Source organism: Setaria italica, chromosome VII, assembly GCF_000263155.2.
Source record: "Setaria italica strain Yugu1 chromosome VII, Setaria_italica_v2.0, whole genome shotgun sequence".
Classification (NCBI taxonomy): Eukaryota; Viridiplantae; Streptophyta; class Magnoliopsida; order Poales; family Poaceae; genus Setaria; species Setaria italica.
Genome location: NC_028456.1, coordinates 17,162,977 through 17,168,550, shown reverse-complemented (window position 1 = coordinate 17,168,550; position 5,574 = coordinate 17,162,977).

The window sequence follows — 5,574 nt, the reverse complement described above, 5'->3', positions numbered from 1 at the left end:
AAGCTCGTGAACACGGCACAAGGTCTTAGCCCAAGCCTCCAGCCACGCGCTGATCGACCGATCACTAGGAACCAACCGCCCCAGCGGAGTCCCCAACAAGGACAGAGTAACAGGAGAAAATCCCTCGAACCCTTTAATCCCGGTTTGTAATGCCAAACGGGATAAAAGGGGGTCTTTTATCCCGGTTGGTGTTACAAACCGGGATAAAAGGGTCCCCCACGAGTTAAAACAAAAGGATAGCATCCCCTACATAGTCAGATGTGGTGTGTAGGTGGGAGGGCAAGGAAGCTACGCGCGAGGCTGGAGGTTGTGGGTTCGAATCCCACGCAGTGCGCACGCACATATTTCGCGTGAAAAATCGCGTGACTTGTGACTTAGGACTGGGGGCCTCCTGGAAGCTCGGATTTTTTTTTTGCAGCGCCGGCCGTGGTGACCCGTTTTATCCCGGTTGGTAGTACCAACCAGGATAAAAGGGGGTCTTTTGTCCCGGTTGAGTGACCCGGGATAAAAGACCCCACCTTTTGTCCCGGTTAGTTTATCCCGGATGGATTTTTGGGATATTTGCACCCTACCAACCGGGACTAAAGCCCAATTCTCTACTAGTGTCGGTACACCAGTAACATTTATATGCCTTCTGAAGGTATATGTGGAGTTAATTGCATATTTATTCTTTATGCGTTACAAGATAGAACTTTGCTTCTGCTCATGCACCAACGGTGATCACATGTGTTCTAGAAAAATTTAACCTGAAAATGTATGACATTCTAGTTTTTAAGAATGAACTTTATGCTTAAAAAAAGTAGGTTTCTTGAGCAATTTGGTTAAATACCCTCTAAAATAAATAAGGAGCCTCTCCATCTCTTCAAAATTTTGAAAACAATCTAACCAAACAAACAAGTTAGCAATTAAATTAGTGGCTAGGTACCAACCTACAAGTATAAGTGAGCGATGTGCATTTGTAAATTGGGGAGCCTCCATGAACAATTTGGTGAAAAATGGGCTCTAAAATGATGAAAGAGCCTTTGCATCACATTCATCCCAAAATGCAAAATTTAGTTAAAGAAACAAGGTAGCAATTAAATTGGTTACTAATTACTGACCTTAAAATAAGGGGGTGATGTGCGTCCTTAAAAACTGGGGAGCCTCGATTAAAAATTGCCACAATAACGGTGAAACAGATGGTGGGAATGGGGTGGGGGGGTGTTGGATTTACAACGACGGTGAAAACATATATCGCTGTTGGTTCCTGACACGTGCCATCATAAAAATTGATTCTATTTTCATTTATGATTGTGCTTGCAGTCATATATGTTTGACTGCCCATTCTAACAATCACTATGGCCTCCTACTTCCAAATCGGGGCTGAAAAATACATGTGCAGTGAAAAGCCATGTGGAAATATTTCTGTAGTAGTGAAGAGAGGTAGAGGTGCTGCGATTTGCAATTTAGTCATCTTTCGCAACTAGTAGACTTCTATATCCTGCAGCCGTAGTCAAATGTTCCAGATCCCAAGTTGACTGTAGCTTTCAAAAATCAAATTAAATCGACTGGATATATGGCATGTACCTTCAACCAAGAAACTTAACGTATACACAAAGTACTCGTATCTTTCTCTCCTTGATTCCTATTCCCTTGAGGTATCTTATTCGGACCTCGGTCTTAGCTTCCACCATTTCTTTGTTCCAACTTGTTCACATCTAATAAAGTATGTGAAAAGGAAACACCAAAGTTGCATATGAATTTCGAAGGTTTAGTTGTGGCGTTAATTTTATATTTACTGCTCTATATGCATTCCATGATAGGCATTTCTGCTTCTGATTGTGTATCAATGGTGGGTTCTCCAATATTTAATTTTTCTATTAATGTCTATGTTCTGATTTCCAATAAGGAAATATGTTTTATACCAATGTCTATGCATTGCACGCTGACATATTGTTTTAGCTACTATGGCTTGGTATAATACATGGATATGTTCATAGGGTTGAGTGTTGTGTGTATATGAGCATTTCTATATTGTGTTTCGCAAAGAATACTCAATTATGTTTATCCATTCCAAGCTTAAATAAAAATTTATTTTGAATATGCAAGATGAATTATATTTTGTATTCATGCTTAATGATTTATTAGGTTTTCAACGCTAGGGGTACTGTAGTTGCACGCCTACAAATTCTTTGTGACTATAGCTAGTTGTGTGGCATTGACGAGGACACATTTGAAGACCATGTGGTTTGTTATGTCCACTAGCGGAGGAAGAACATTGAATGGTAGTGTTCTTTGACCATTTTGCCACTCCAGCAATCTTTTATCCGGCACAAGACACTGATTTTTGTTGCACGATCCAGCATATATGCAAACTATTTCATTTGTGCTGGATCAGTTGCCATATTCAAGTACTTTTTTACGGTACACAATATTAGATTATACTAGTGTTCCAAAATATAAACATATCCAACGGTCAAGAATTCAATAGTCGATCACATCCACAAGTTCTAGCCGGCAAGATTATTATGTTATTGGAAGAAGCTGAAACTACTCCCCAAGTATAATGAAAGTTTGAATAACCTCATAAACTATTTTTTTAATCAGTTTACCACTTATCTTTTTAAAACATATTTTCATAATATTTAATTTACACCATAGCATAATTTATCTTTTTGTTTCTTGATGTTATAAAAATACGTCATGAATTTTTTATCATTATTTGATAGGGTATGACATTTAAATCTAAATTAATTTTTAGTACGGAAAAATATATAAAAATAATTATGAAAATTTTATAATATATGTTTTATATACATTTGATGTCCACCACCACCTTGTGCTTGGAGAAAAAAAATCAAATTGTGTATCCGTACTTTGGATGTAGTAATGCGGTATAATTTAGGGCGCAAATTGAAACAAAAAATAGTTTTGAGGATTTTCGTCCTTATGATGTAGTAGTTGAGTGCAGTAATTTGCTGGATGAAGGAGCGGTCCCAGCCGTTTGCAAACTTGAGCCATGAGCGAATCCTACTGATTAGTCGAATAAAATTAAATGGGATGGCGCCGATGGCAGTGAGCCATCGCCAGTTCGACACACCACGGGGAACAACGTTCCTGGCGCAGAAGAATCTGAAGTGAGGCTGCACCTCCCGTTGCAGCTCGTGGTGCACATCTCCCTGAAATAGAGGGCAGGAGAGCTCTGATGATGACCATGCCATTCATAAAGTAACCATTCCTTTCTTGATGTCTCTGTTCCTATGCTTCCACCTTCTCTCTCCCTTAGCATTTAACAGAAACTGGCCGGTCCTCTTCGATTGTCTTCATATCTAACTTTTTCCTGCTATCTCGTACTGCAAGTAAACAGCAGGTACCAAAAAAAATTGTACATGAACTTCTAACCTTGATGCACCATATATAGTTAGTGTTCTATGCACGAGATCATAGCACTCTTGCCTCTGTACTATATATAATCATTGCATATTCATCTGACAAATGAATATTTTTGGACTTCGAGCAAAAGGCTTGTGTTTCCACCATATATGCGGTGGTAACTTCATGCTTAAATCTAGGGCCAGTCAAGGACCCACATCAATAATTTCGCAAAAAAAAAAAGATCCACATCAATAAGTTGCTGTACCGTAAGAGCCTTAACAAGCAGTTCCTGTGCCCTCAAACCTAAGAGCGAGGAACACATTGTCCGTAGCTGTCCTCTTGCTGAGTGAGTTGAGGCCATCATTCAATCGTATTCTTAACTTGCTTCAAAAGTTACCGAGTAACAGATTTCAGTGACGCATCCAATGCAATCCTGTCCCAGTTGACATACATAAGTGACGTGGATTGTTAACCAACATCACTCATGTAATCATGGGAGGCCCTAGCACCCACGTCTTTGCACACATGTGTTCATGGGCATTACCAGCATCACACATGCATGCATTGCATCACAGACATCACACAGGCACCAATGCAATATAACAAGAAAGTAGATATCTATGTAATGTTCAACATAATCATGGTCCATTATATAGCTAAGAGAACCATAAAGTCACAAGGTTTATTTATGTCTTTATTATGTCAGATGAATTATATTATGTATTCATGCTTAATGATTTAATAGGTTTTCAATGATAGGGGTACTATAGTTGCACGACTACAATTTCTTGGTAGGAACTAGCTAGTTGTGTGGCATTGACGAGGACACATTTGAAGACCGTATGGTTTATCATGTCCACTATGAGCGGAGCAAGAACATGGAATGTTTGTGTTCTTGGACCATCGCGCTCCAATAAACTGTTAGCCGCCATATATGCAAACTATCTCTTTTCTAAAAGGTTTAATTTGACAGCGACACAATACAAGTACCATTGTATTTTAACGGATAATGGGAGGCCAACGAAAGAACAGGAAAATCTCACGGTAGCAAACTTTGGGATCCCCCACATGATGAATGTGATATATGTTACGTTGTAATATTGAATATACTGCTCCTTGGAAAAATGATCTTCTGCTGATGCAACGGGTTTTCTTGATCATCCGGTGCAACATACATAATTCATCTTGTCAGTAAGCCCACGCGGTCCCCAAACTCTTCAACTCAGGGCAACTGGTTATGCTAATTCTGGCCATACCTTACCCGACACCTCCTAATCCTAAGATTCCAATACCCCTGTGAACCTTCTAGCATTTTCTTCATTTTCTACTTCTACGTGTACAGCTGCGCTTGTTATAACAGAAATTGCTGTGTGCTTGATATAAGGGAGCTGATGAAGTCTGATGTTGGACGACACTCATGGTATATAGACTACTATGTTTGCTGGTGAAGTCTAGCACTGAGAGTGTTATATATCCTCACTCTTCGGTGAAATATACCAGAGCATTTAATTTCATAACAGCATTTCGATCGACTGAACTCGAGAGTGTTTATGCTACCTGAGATTGCCTAAAATATTTCACTTAACGACATCATAACTATTTCAAGCCTGTAAATGCATGAGTTCAACCTCCTGTGCATCTATTCATACTTGAATGGTGAGGAGCAGCTCTGCAATTGCTTCTTGCAGTTCTTCAAGTCTAGTAGAATTTTTAGTTTACTTTGAGCGTTGTCACTATTAGAATGCTATTACTACACAATTCTTCAGTTGTGCTGTCGTGTACTCACTTGACTGAGCACTAAATGTGCACTAATATATAATCTGAACCTCTACCCATGCATACTAGCTGTGTATTGTCCTGTGCTTTTTTATCCTTGGATGATACTTCTTATTCATTCTAACTCATTTTTTAGGTGCCAGAAAATAAAGCTCCCATTCAGTAATAAGATGATACTTCTCGGTGCCCCATGTATTTGCGCCCAGCACATATCGGAATGATGGCTCGGTGGACAAAGACTGATGGGTATCTCATCAATTCTCCATCAAGTCTTCTGCACATGAATTGTGTATAACAGTTTCTCAGCATCATATACTATTAAAACAAATACTGAAACTTTCAGTAATAAGATGCATCCGTAAATGAACGGTACCGAGAGGTAGCAGCAATACGAGCAAATAGATGAAGATGGCTAACTAGCTGCTCGCGTAAACCAAATTACAC